Source organism: Phoenix dactylifera, unplaced genomic scaffold, assembly GCF_009389715.1.
Source record: "Phoenix dactylifera cultivar Barhee BC4 unplaced genomic scaffold, palm_55x_up_171113_PBpolish2nd_filt_p 000184F, whole genome shotgun sequence".
Lineage (NCBI taxonomy): Eukaryota > Viridiplantae > Streptophyta > Magnoliopsida > Arecales > Arecaceae > Phoenix > Phoenix dactylifera.
This window is the reverse complement of record NW_024067713.1, coordinates 36,703-51,439: the sequence shown is the minus strand read 5'-3', so window position 1 is coordinate 51,439 and position 14,737 is coordinate 36,703. Positions and strand designations below refer to the sequence as shown.

Below are 14,737 nucleotides of genomic sequence, written 5' to 3'. Positions count from 1 at the left end.
ACCTTTAAGGAACTTGTACAAACATGGCCTTAATAATAAGTTTCTTCGTAAACTTTTATTTTTATAGAAAACCTGTAGGCAGAGTCCAGGTCAAACAAAATAATTGGTCAGAAAGTCAATTTTAAAAACAAATAATCTTGAGATGATGTGGCAAAATTATGGCATATAATCATGGATTATATGGTCTCCAGAGGTGGGTTGATTTTTCTCTTATTTTCTTGGAGTTTTTCCTAATCTTTCCTACTTAATAAAAAGTAAAAATTTTAATAAGAAATAATGTTTGCATCATAATTAATTTATATATGTTCGTATGAAGTTGTATGTATTTTAGAATAGAAAGCGATCTTGATTTTTAAGATTATATAGTAATAAAATATTTCTTATTTTGCAGCATTTGGCTATTAGTAGACCAAATTCATTTTGTCAAAGTTTCTATGATAATAAAAGAAAACATAAGGATTAACTTAAAATTTGAAGAAAGTGAAGAGACCAGGATAATTTTATGCAATTTTTAATAGTTATTTTCTTTGTAGCCATTTTCTCTTGTTATTATAAGATTTTTTTTTTATTGTTGTTTGTTATTAGCGTCTTTCGAGATTGCTGGAGTTTTAACTTTTTAGTAACCTTGCAACTTTATTTGTTGCAGTGATTTCATATTTAAAAAATTTGGATCATATTAAATTATTTTTTTTGTACAAACATATCAAATTGTTATTCGATTTTGGAGTTTGCAAATATTTTTTTTTTTAATTGTTGATGGAAATGAGATTGATCAACTTCTCCAATTTATAATATAATAGAATTAGGTATAATAGATTTAGACAACTGATATAAAAAAAGTTTGGTTAACAAAGAGAACTTCTAACATATTTAGATAAATTTAACATATATAAATATGTTCAACATATTGAAGTAATTGTAACATATTTAAGTAAATGTATCATATTTAAAAACTTTTATTTTTAAAATCTTAATGATATTTTAGATGATTTTTTATTTAAGTTACTGCATCCATAGACCCCATTTTTTATCCCATAATTAATACCCAAAATTTCCGACGTTACTCCTTCCCAATCAACCTTTCAATTCATTCCTTTATAATTCCCATTCCTCTGTTATTCCGCCCCGTATTAATGTAATCCCATTTCTCTGTTACTCTTCCCCTATTACGAATAGGAAAAGAATAAGAAAAAAAAACAGAGGAGAAGAACGCAGCAGAGCAGCAAAATGGCTTCCATTGCTCCTCTCCTCTGCGGCTCGGTGGTGAGCTTTTCGGCCCATCCCTCCACCCGCTCCTCCTCCTTCCCTTCTCGTTCCTTCCCGCCCCCGCTCTCCTCCGCCTCCGCCACCCCCCGGGGCCACCTCGCCTGCCCGCCCCGGGCGGCAATGAAGAACGACGCCTCCGCCGCCGCCGCCGCCGTGGCGGTGGATTCGACTTCAAGGAGTACATGCTCCGGAAGGCGGACGCCGTGCACCGGGCCATGGACGCCGCCGTCCCCCTCGCTCACCCTGAGCGCATCCACGAGGCGATGCGCTACTCCCTCCTCGTCGGCGGCAAGCGCGTCCGCCCCATCCTCTGCCTCGCAGCCTGCGAGCTCGTCGGCGGCCGCGAGAGCCACGCCATGCCCTCTGCCGTCGCCGTCGAGATGGTCCAAACCATGTCCCTCATGCACGACGACCTCCCCTGCATGGACAACGACGACCTTCGCCGGGGCAAGCCCTCCAACCACCGCGTCTTTGGCGAGCCCATCGCCGTCCTCGCCGGCGACGCCCTCCTCGCCCTCGCCTTCGGCCACCTCGCCGATCCCGCCTCCTAGCCGGCCGACGACCCCGTCGCCCCCGCCCGCATCATCCGCGCCGTCAGCGAGCTCTCCCGCTCCATCGGGCCCGAGGGGTTGGTCGCTGGCCAGGTGGTCGACCTCGTGTCCACAGGGCTGGCAGTCCCGGTTGGCCTCGACCGGCTCGAATTCATCCACCTCCACAAGACCGCCTTCCTTCTGGAGGCCTCGGCGGTCATGGGAGCGATTGTCGGCGGGGGCTCCGACGACCAGATCGAGCTGCTCCGGCGATTTTCTAGGCGTATCGGTTTGCTGTTCCAAGTGGTGGACGACATCCTCGACGGGACCCAGTCGTCGGAGGAGCTGGGGAAGACGGCCGGGAAGGATCTGGTCAGCGATAAGACCACATATCCAAAGCTCATGGGGCTGAAGGAGTCGAGGGATTACGCCCGGGAGCTTCTCAAGGATGCAAAAGAATCGCTTTCACAGTTTGATCCCGTAAAGGTGGCGCCTTTGCTTCATCTGGCCGATTACATTGCCCACCGGCAGAGTTAAGAGTTTTCGAAAGCAGTGATAGATGGTTGGGAGTCGCAGAAGTCGGAAGCTACCTCGTCCTCTTGCTCCTCTCGGTTACAGGTCGATGCGCCGCAGTTCTTTTAGCTTCATATCTATCACTCGTCACCTTCTTTATGAGATGATTTTGAGTTTGATAATTTATACATAGTGATTAGCATGCTGAGATTACCACCAGTATTGGAATCCAACATCCATATCAACTTACTCTTTGCTCATTTGCATGTGTCTGCAATTGCTGATTAAAGTGTACTCTGCAGCATTCCTCGATTGTGATTCTAAATTCTTAAATCTCAATTCATTCCTTTTGATGTCCAAAGGTTCTGTTACTCTGCGGCATAGTAGTTGGTAGTTTATTTCTTGATGAATAAGTTGTGTTCAATGCTGGTGAGACTAGGTGAGTGTGCAATAAGGGTAATGTTTAATTCTCTTCTGAGGTAAAAATTTTGCTGTGGGATGTTGATCCTGGGATTGATACTAGATAAGAATTCTAATAGTATTATGCCCCAAATCCGGAACATGATATGACCGTGTTACCAAGGGGTACAACCCAAAAAAACATGAAGCGAATGTTATTTTTAGCTTTCGAATTCTATCACAACAAAATATAATAATTAAATATCTAATTTTATTATTTATTATATAAAACTATAATTGGTTCAGAGCGTCTAAATCTAACATCAATACCAAACCCATCGCCCTCAATATTCAAAAGATCATTAGCTACAAATTTATAGTCAATAATAAAATTCTTCTAAAAAATATCGCCAAGCTTACTAGCGCAAACTGGATCAACCTTCATCCCTACTAATCCTATTTGCTTGAAGAGAGAAAAATAAAAATAGAAGTATATGAGCGACACAGCTCAGTAAGTAAACTTTTCACTACCTTACTGGATAAAACATAAGTTTTTCATGTCAATACATCGTATGAAGAAAATAACAAATATTCCAAAATAAGCGTTTCATAATACATCGTATGAAGAAAATCGTATGAAGCCCAAAGTCGAGTCTATACTTCATTAATCAAAGACAAAAAAAATATGCCATGAGTCTGTACTTGCGTAATATCCATTTTTCGGCCCCGTCATCGAAAGCGGCTTTCAATTGCTCGAAAATTCTCAGCTATATGGGGGACTTGGATGGTGAGCAAAAACAATTGACCAAGAAGTTGGCAAACTTTCGCATGATTGATGGTAAAAGAACGACTCATCAGCATCAGAGGCTGCCCCGCCTACCTTGCCATCAGCCGTCTCAGATGCCATAGATCCCTCTGTCGATGCCGCCAGACCATCAACTCCATTGCAGACGTACTCCCGTGGGGACCTGAGCATTCTACATGTTCCTGTGATAGAACAGTTCGCCCAGTCGTCTGCCTCTCCCAGTCAGCCTGCACCTGTTGACTTTAGAGCTAGCTTCTCGCTTGAAGGAGCGCTTGAACGGAACTGGACTGCCCTAAACCACTTACTGAAAGGAAATTAAAAATAAATCATAAGGCAAATCATGCATGAACAAATCATCCATCTTTTATAAATATAGTGCCAAGTTTGAAATCAAATTCGTAAATCGTTCTTCATGTCATGTAATCCTATCATGGATCAGAAGATTGCTTATAGTTATTCGTGCTATGGTTACTATAACTCGTGATAGGCCGGTTTTGTAATCGACGAAATTTCATAATTCATATTCGTTACCAACTTTAACCCCATTTGCAGAGGGCTGTTTTCATTGGATGCTAGCTCCAGGGTGTCGATTGACCCCTATATCTAAATGCGGTCATAGCAATCTAAGAGTTTTGAAAACTTATATCTTTTTCTTAAAATATACATATAAATAGGTGAAAATCATTAAATGACATGATCAGATTGATATTTTATAACAAAGCTATTTTTATCAACATATTCATAAAACTATTTTTTATAATAGAACATGATTTTCATAATACATATACTAATCCATAATTTTAAGAATAGCATGATATTTCCACAAGTAAATTTTATGCACGAAAAATATAATTATTTAAAAATAATAAGAACTGTAAGATCTACTTACCTCTTTTGTCTTAAATCGTCAAACTTTACTAGGCAATTCAGTTAATCCTATAAAAATAATAAAATATAATTACTTTTTATTTGATAATTTTAATCGAATTAAAGTAACAAGAAATAGGGACGAGCATTCGACGATTTCGGATGAGTCAGGCCTGAGTGATTTGGTCAACAAATTATAGGTATAAACTCGATCAGGGCCAGGATAGTTCATCATCAATGGGTTCTATGGATCTTGACAAGGCCGAGTGATCGGTTCAGTATGCGACCCTAGGCACCCATGGAGAAAGAGGAAGTGGAGAGAATAGAGAGTAAGTAGAGAGAGAAGTAGGGGGAAAAGAGAGAGAGAGAGAGAAGAGGGGAGAAGAGAGAGGGCTTGAAATCAGCAGCTACTCTTGACGATTCCGATAGCGGAGATCTAAGGAGGAGGATGGGGATTAATAAGGGGAAGTCTCCGAGTTCTAGTTGAACTCGGAGTCCCCGTTTTCCGCCGGAAGCGGAGGAGGAAGAAGACTCCGAAACTCCGCTTCATCGTGCCACAGGGCATGACGAGCTTGGGCTAGCCTCCTCGGGCCGGCCCACAAGCCCAAAAAAAAACTAGGCTGCTACAAATAGTGTGTAATTAACAATGCCAAGCTCAATACTGGCCCATGCCTGCCACATTTAGGAATGATAGACAAGATACCTTTGAAATCTTATCATCATTTCAGGCCGGCAGCTTCACCAAAATCAAGTTATTCTGCCTATTTTTAATGCACAGCACAGAGAATGCTTGCCCTAGTGATTTTGCCATATTTTATGACTGAATGAATGGATGGCAGGCATTGAGAGATCTGAGCGATTGATTTCCATGTTTGCTGTAAATGATTAGCATTTGGTTGGTCGGTTGCTAGTTTCCTATGTACAGTGCCCAAGTTTACTCGTAGTAGTGAAACTTGTTGGCAGAGGAGTATAGGAAGCGAATACGTGCAGTTTGTACTTTTCAGGAATAATGTAGTTAACAGCAGAAAAGTCCTAAGGCCTCTGAATGAATGGAGATGTAGATATTCAGATTTGGCAAACATTTATATGGAATCAAGGATATCAAGTGAGAGGACAATGAAGTAGAAGAGGAAGGAGAAATCTAAATAAGGATTATCAAAGTATATTTACTTTGAGTGACACCAAAGAACCTCACAACATAACTCAATTTTCCTGAGGAAAAGGAAAGCCCTAAGGACTTTTCAACTCCTTAAAATACCCTTCATAATATATGCTTGTTCAAGTTAATGTAGCATGAACTTTGCCATGAATAGTTCCCTTAATTCAATATAGCTTACTAAATGCTATAAATAATCTGAAATAAAAGAAAATATAATAGATTGATGGCTAAAGTTAAATCCTAAGTACAGTCATCAGTTGCATAAGCTTTTAGTGCTTCATGACATGATTTGGGATCTCCATTATGGAGTGATCACTTCCGTGGTAGTAAGTGGGCAACTTAATAGCTGTTAGATTTTTTCTTGGTGAGCTTATTGCATCATGGGACATCACATTTGTTGTGGCTATAGACAAGTATTCATGCTACAAATTTTTTACGTGCTTTTTTAACCCTAAAGAGATTTGAATAATAATATTTTTTCCCCATTCATCATAATCTAAGTCACTTGGTCAAGTGTACATATATTCTTCGCCTAGATTCAAACTTTTATGGAACGTTTAAGTCTAATGTATACTAGTTTTCTTGGATTCGAGCATAAGATCAACCAAGCCTAGACTCAACCATAGAAAGGTGATGGGAGTAGGGCTCTAATTAGAGCAAATTTGGTAAGGACAAATGATCGGGCAGTTGGAGCTAGAGGTAGCTATAGATGTTCATGCTGCAAGACTAAATATTTGCCCACTATTGCCAATGCTAAAGGAGGTGTTTTAAGGATGTGTTAATAAGTGACTCATAACAATGATGCAGGATTCAATAATTGCTATGAACTTAACCTTTTCTTGCACAAGAAATTATGTATCCTCTTAGCCACGATATGCTAATAGTTTTATCAGGAATGAATTGGTGCAACTGCAAATTTAAATACGACGACGACAATAAGAATGGTATTATTAGTAGTAGTGGCGGTAAGTGCCCTTTTTCTTCGATGCTTAACAGCTTAAGGAGGTGTATTATTTAGAAAATTATTTAATTTCATAAAAATAATTTTTCTAAAGTGGTCTACATAATCACATTTATTTTAGCCATTTAAGATTGAAGGATGATCTAATTTAGCCCAAAGATCAGAATAAGTAGAATTCCACTAGATTGCTTAATCCCTCCCATTCCTCTCCTTTTCTTTTTTATTGCTTCAAATGTATCTTTGCATAATGTAAGATACTTACGGAAAAATCTTATTAGAACAACATAATTTTCCGACATCTAAGCAGACCTGTCATATACATTAAAGAGAAGCAGTGTAGCATTACTCGGAAAAGAAATACGAGGATTGAGGAAATGTTTGTCTCATATTTCAAATCTTGAACTTTAGATGCAAGATAAATCAGTTTGAAAGGGGATTCACTTATCCTATATATAAGAGGAATGCTCAAGCTCTCTCGACCCCATTTATTTCTTTTCTTCTCTACACTATAGAGAAAATTATCCCATTTATTATTATTATTATTATTATTATTAATATTATTTATTTATTTTGGGTGATTTTGTGGGGGGCGGGGGGATTTACTTATCCCAAATCCTTATATCCTTTTTTCTTTCTTTCTGTACATTCCTTCAACTATACTTCACATTCACTCTGCAACTAAGAGTAATACTAATGTAATAAATAATTGCTCAACCAGTATGTGACTTTCTAATTACTTCTCTTTCAGTATTCAATGAGATCATAAATTAGGATTAGGGTGAAGGTGAGGTCAAATTTAAATATTACTATCAATTGTATAATATTTTTTTAGATGAGATTACAATGGAGGCATATCCACTTACTGAAGCCTCTCATATTTTTTTTTAATTTATTTTTTGTAGTAACTTAATCATCTGATTTGTTGACAAAGAATATTTGAAATCCCAAGTTCAAGCATTTGTCCTTGTATATCATGTCACCGTGTCTAAGCATGGAACCATCTTCTTTAACATAAGATGATCATAACCTAAAAAGTTTGCAGCTATGTCCTTGGAATATGTATACTATAATAAATCAACTACCATATAGAATCCTATATTAGTGATTAGAACATTGTTGACATAAATCTCTCACAAAAAAAATGTTTCATTCTTGATGTTCTACTTTCTTGTTAGCTCCTTTTATAGTGGCCACCATACAATTTGTAAAGTTTAGGAAACAATAAAAAAGTTAATTATCATCCATAAATTTCTTCTATAAAATTTCTCTCATAAAAGTATTTCTCTTGCAATGATTAAATCAAGTTTCACATGCATCGTAGCCCAAAACTTTAGACTTTTGAAATTTTCCTCTATAATTTCAATTAAATAGTTAATGTAGTTCTTTCCATCAATCAATACTATATCGTTCACAAATAGCATATAGCTTGATGTAAGTTCATCCATAATTAATACAAATAGATAGAGGTTTAGTGCCGATCCTTGATATAAGCAATTGGAAAAATACTTATTGGACTGCAGCAAATCCCAACACTTGTGAATATCCTAGCATACGTTTTCTCAATTATTTTAATATACCATGTATGGACATTCTTCCTTCTCAATTATACATCATCTTCCATTCATATTAGGAAGAAACAGTACTAGATAGCATATAGATGGAACAAAATTGGAAGCAATTTAAAATCTCCACCATAACTAATGCGACCACTCCATTTAGGTCTAAGATGTTGCAATTTGGCTCGAACCATCGAGATTCGACCTAATAGAAGATCACGTAAGCTTGCAAAATGGGTCTATCTAGCCCATCCAAGTTGCCAATTGTTAGACTGCAATCAAGCCAACCCAAAACTCCAAAAGCCATCATTCACGCTCCTCCAAACTAGAAAAATTAGAGAAATCCAAACACGGTTTCATCATTAGAGAAGCCCACGGATAAATGAACAAACCAACACCATTCCTTCCATGGCTCCATCTGATCCTAAAGTGAATAAAATATAGAAGAAAAAAAAAAGAGGAGCATCATGGAAGAATATTTTTTTTTGTTTCCTAGGAAAACAATTCGATAACGTGGAGCCCCAAATCTCGGAGTAGTGTTAGCAAGTGGACCGGCCACCCCACGTGAAGTCTCACTTTTCCCTGCAAAACCCAATGACCAAGGCTGAGTCAACTTAGCAGTACGTTCCAAATTACTGAAAAAAAAATCTTGAATTGCTTTTGTAATTACTTTTTTGTGATCAAATAATTCTAATCTTGAATAATCATTGCTCTAGAAATACTGAATTATTCATCAATTTTATAAAATATTTATAAAATTATTTCTTAGAAAAATATATTTTTTAAGTATTTCAGGAAAAAAAAAACTTATATTGATAAATTGTAGCTTGTTGATGCCCCCATAATTCATGCCACCTCTATTCATATATTATTATTTTTTTCTCTTCAAATTTTAGTTTATTCAAATTATTTTCTTTTTTTTTGAATTTTTTTGCTAGATGGTATTTTTTTTTTTACTGAAGCGGATGTATCATATATGTCGTGTACGAATACATCCAAAAAAGTCAAAAAATAACAAGTCTCGGGATGCATCAGATAATATCCTCTTTTCTGGCCATAGGATCTCTCCAGAATAGTTAGCCACATATGAGACTACCTAATCTGTTGTTTTGGTCTCACGATACACGTTTTTTGCCTGCAAAGCTATTTCATCACTGATCATAGCCAGGGGCGGCCCAATGCATTTGGGGGCCTAGGGCGAACTCACTAAATGAGGCCTTTTTTAAAATAATAATAATAATAATAAATTTTTAATAAGTATAAAATAGATCTCTTATTATTTTCATCCTTAGGAAAATGAAGATCATAATCTCTAATTGGACCTCTTTCTACTAATAGATCTCTCAACCTTGTATCGATTTGCTTCCATTGACCAGGATCGTATATATTTGTAGAAATAGAACTAATTTCATTAAGCTCTACACTATTCTTATTTATCCTATCTTCATCTAATTTCTCATTATATTCTTCACCATGAATATGGTTGTCAATCTCATTTTGTTTCATTCCTTTCATGTCATCTTTTAGCTCTATTTCAGGTGCTTGTTTTGTTGTTAATTCCTGAGTTGAACTTGATGTAGTGTTTTGTTTGTTTGTCATAACAAATTTATCTAGAGCTCCTTTTTGAGATTGAATGAGTTTTTCGATTTTTTTTTTTTTTAAGTTTTTCATATCCACATTCATATTTTCTATTAGACATTTGAATATAAAAATTATATTAGTAAACAAAACAATTAAGATAATTACTACAAACAAATTAAAATATAAAAGAGAAAAAATAGAAGAGAAAAATTGTAACAAAATTATAGAAATTGCAATAAAATTAGGGAAATTAAACACTGGATGTTGAAAATATAATCAAACAACAAAAGGGGGTTAGAAGGATCACACCATATGTTGTGCACTTGTGCTACAGTGACTAGGCCCACTACCCAGTAACCCACTGACTCACTGAGTCACTGTCAGTGTCACAGACTGACAGTCTCTCAATGATACGGACGGGAGGGCTGAGGGTGAGGGGACGGCCGGGCCTCTACTGCTTCACGGGACAACGGGAGCCGGGGCCGGCGAGGGAGGCGAGGAGGTCACGCCGTCTGCCGTGCCGTCACGGGATCACGGCCTCACGCCTCACGGGAGCCGGGGCCGGGGGCGGGCGAGGAGCGGAGGAGGTCACGGCTCACGGACTGACGGCCTGACGGTGTCACAGGCGGGGTCCGGGGACTGGGAGGCGCTCAGGCGGAGGAGACGACCTCGCCGGCTCGCTGGATTGAGCCGGACGGGCCGACGGGCGACGGGGTCACGGCCTCACGAGAGCCGGGGGCCCGAGAGGCGGGAGGGAGGCAAGGAGCCGAGGAGCCTGGATGGCTGGATGCTGGGGAGGCGGGGACGGTCGCGGCCTCGCGGGATGCCGGGGCCCGAGGAGGCGGGGAGGCGGACTGGCGGAGGTGCGGCCACGCGGGGGGAGGCGAGGAGGAGACGAGTAGACGACCCAGGCGGCAGCCGGCAGGCAGTCACACGGTCACACCTTCACGGAACAGTCGAACAGAGTTACAGAGTAGAAGAGGTTTGAGGAAATAGGAATGAGGAGCAGAGGAGGAGGAAGCAGAGCTGCAGAAGTAGCCAGAGGATGCGGATGAGGAGGAAGCAGAGCTGCAGGATGAGGATTTTAAAGAGAGCCAGAGGGCAGAGAGGAATGATGGGCGATGGCATCATGGCCGATGGGAATATGGGATCGGATTAAGCCATTGAGGAGGAGTGGTCCGAGTGGACTGTGGACAGTGGAGCACCCGGCGACCCGCATCTTGTCGAGGTAGCCGTTGGCTCCTGCCATCCTGCGGGCTGCGGCTGTAGTCTGTAGCTAGCTAGTAGAACCTATATTTCGTGAGCTGGGAGGGTAGAGGCGTAGAGCGTAGGATGCCGTCGCCCGTCGCGGGGCCTTCTCTCGAGCCGGGGCCTTGGGCGACCGCCTAGGTCGCCTAAGGCTTGGGCCGCCCCTGATCATAGCCTGAATGTCTTGTGGAACTATTCTCCCACAAATTTTACAAACTCTAACATCTCTTTCAATAATTAGCACTTGGCTTTTTCTGCAACATCTTAGCAAAAGCCATCCCATCGGGAGAAAGGGATAAACCAAGTCCTCCATCAAATGAAGCATATCCAAGAAAAGCCATGGCAGGGAAAAATTTTGGATGCATGCACTGGAAGCCCTGCATTGTCCGGATCAATCCTTTGCTATAATTTTCAAATAATTTCCGGTCAAAAGGAGACATGATGAGAAATGGATCATTATTTGTCTTGATGTGCACACAAGATGGCTTTACATGGGTCGAATTGAAGACAAATTTGGGCCTCTCATGATAACGTCTGACCTACGATAGCACTGACCTACGATACATTATCCGCAGGTAAGTATAATGGTGCTAAAACTTAGGGCACAATGGGTGCATTAGCTAATGATTTCTTTCTTGACCCACTAAATCATATATGGAAGGTCTTAGACCATCAATTTAGCAATGTTTCTTCTCTCTCTTTCTCGATTGCAATGTTCTTCTTTGAATGGACAAGCAGCTGCTTTGTCTACAAGCCAAGATCGAGTGAGCTAGATCTAGCTTAAGATTAGGTTTCTTTTTAATTAAACCATGTTCAAGCGAAGTTTTTCGATTTTCAAATCAAGCTCTAGCTGGTCATGAACAACTTGTTTAGAAGATTCGGTGAGAGTAAGATTCATCAAAGGCTTTCATACATATGTTTTGAAAAAATTATCTACTTGTTTTTTTTTTTATATAGATTGTATTTATTTATTTTACTTGGAGTGAGACAAATGGACAAAGAGAAATTTTTTTTGGGAGAGCCTCTTTTTCATGCCTTTCTAAACAGAAAAAGGTTTTCATTTTATTATTGAAGAATTCAATAAAGACTGTTGGTTGGAAAGCTAGCACACTTTTACATGCTGACAGAAGTCTTGATTAAATAAATAACCATCTCCTACTACCAACAACATCACCATCTCCATTACCTTTGCTGCAACTATTTTCATATCCATCACCATCAATAAATTTATTTTAAAAAATAATTGACTACATGAAACATATTTATAGTTTTTACAAATTACTAAAAAATCGAAATAATTTTTTTTTATTTTTTTCAAAAATGGAAAAAATGAAAGTAATGTCAAATGAAATCTTAGCATGTCCATTCTTTTGTTATTATGTCCATCTAAAGAAGTAGAAGCATATTTGTACCGAAAAAAGAAAAAAAGTAGAAGCATATGCTCTCACAAAAGGATTATTAGCATTAGAAAAAACTAGTATCTCAAATGCTAATAATTTGGAGCATGATGCAAATATAATTCGCAAGGCTTTTGTTAGATCTTGCTTATCCTTGGTGCATCTTTCATATCATTTCATATTGCAAAAGCCTTCTTCAAAAATCTTGACAAGGTGAAACATATACCTTGATTTGAAAATCACAGTGCTCATATTCTTACTCCGAAAGCTTTCAATGCCTCGAGTTTTTAGTTTGGCATTACCTAGTGGATGTAATTATTCTTAAGAGTTGAATGAATTTCGATCTTTATAACCTTTTTTTATTAAAAAATAAAATAAATAAATAATATATTTAATTTATTTCTATAATTGTATTTTGAATTTAATCTAGCCTGGCTCAAACCAACCAAATCTAATGGTAGTTCAACTTGTTCACAAATTGGATAAGCCAAATAGGACACAAACATGAGCTAGCTTGATAGCAGCTTAATTGTTTAGCAATTGTAGCTGCGACAAGGCTAGTGTATCAATTTTCCACCGATTTACAAGATTCTACATGCAACCATTCCATGTCGAGTTATTTACCCAAGAAAATACGAGTCCCCCTCATTTATAGGACAAAAATTAAGGAACCTACTTTGTTAATATTTTATTCGCTCCATATACGTAAATTAGTTTGTTTGCAGACCCCTGTGGGCTGTGTCATCAAGCATTGGAAAAATATGAGCCATATTATATATTCTAGGTTTTTGTTCCCTTAATTTTGAGTTGATATCTCTCTCTAATTCCATCTTACACTTGACATGGCATTAGTGGAAACTTTAAGAGCAGAAACGCCTTAATATGAATAAGCACAATGAATTTTTTTACACAAGACATACCATCTATTTTACACTCTTCAACATTCTCCTATTCTAAATTCATATGTAAGTAAAACTTTAAAAACAAGACCGATGTTGCAACCTAATTAGCTAATCCACAGTGAACATCCTTAGTTTTCATTTGCACCAAATAGCCCTCCTTATAAGAACATCCAAAAATTGATTCCTCCAAGATGGGACATCAAGTTGAGAGCAACCATCCATCTACTTTATATAATATATAACACCCTCAGCATTGCTATATGGAAATGCCATTGTTTTTGTTTCAAAAAACAATCCATGAGACCCGCCATTTGCAAGTAAGCTAAGATGTAAGTCACAGATCAAAGCTAATTAATTCAGGCATTTTATCTAGACCGCAAGCATTGATCAAATTTTTGTAACTTTATTCAGTATTCTTGTCTCAAAAGATTCGTAAAAGTAGTTGCATTTTGTAAGTGATCCATGATTGTGATGAATTGCAACATATCTGGAGATTTTTTTTAAAAAAAAATTGGGATTCTCAATTTCTAAGAATAATAAGGATTACATTTTGGATATTAAAGTTATGATTGTTTACATTTTTCTCCTGTCCAAATACACAAGGCCAGATTTGGATAATCAGCATCTAGAGTTTCTTTCATAAAGGAGTGAAAGGAGATGGGCTTCCAAAATTGCAAAGGACTGCATGCATGCATATGATGCTTGGTTGTAGACATGCATATGCTAAATTTGTTGGTCTCAAAACTGAAGAAAAGCACATATTTTTACTTTGCCAAATATCTGGTACATATCCATAACATACCTTAATAGTGAGTAGAGTTCAATATTCAGGAATTGCTTTTGTCATATTTCATTGATGATAGTTTGCCCCAGCAAGCGAAATGTAATTAAAACAAAATTTCAACCCCCCCTCTCTTGGGATTCTATTGCTTGTCCTATTTATACTAGGATTCTTTTCCTAGTTTATCCTAATTTCCTATTTCAATTCTAGTTGGGATAGTTTGTTTTCAGTACTGGCCCATTTTAGTTAGGTTGAGTCTTAAGTTAAATATATATTGGAGTTTATTTTTTAGTTGAAGTGAGGTAGTGATATTTTTCATCATCTAATGAAAGATGGTGGTGCTTTATCATGTAGTGGGAGAGAGTTTGGTTTTATAAATAGGGGAGAGAATTACGTAAAGCGGTGGAGAAAATTCTTTTATACATGGAGCCTCTTTAGCGAGGATATGATTTAAATTTATTCAAAAAAAAAAAAGCCAAAGAGTTTAGCTCTTCTTACAAACATTACGCATCAGTTAGTTTTGGAGCTACTCCAAAGTTTGAACAGTTAGAAGACTTTATGCATGACAATTTGATTTCTTATTTAAGAGCAAACGATATGCAGTTACATGAAGCTATTCAATAGCCAAAGTTTTGCTCTTGATTTAACTTGCGTACAAGCAAAGACTCGTACTATAGTGAGCAACAGTTGTAACTTGATGTTTGTTGGATAAGCTAGATGTTCTATGAAATAGTGGTATAGTGACTATAGAGGCAATACTAAAAAAAAGTGT

General features: G+C 38.0%; 1 pseudogene; it reads left to right on the top strand.

Annotated features, from left to right (window-relative positions):
* Window positions 1–1,196: 1,196 nt before the first annotated feature.
* Window positions 1,197–2,756, top strand: LOC120105048 (annotated as a pseudogene).
* Window positions 2,757–14,737: the final 11,981 nt, after the last annotated feature.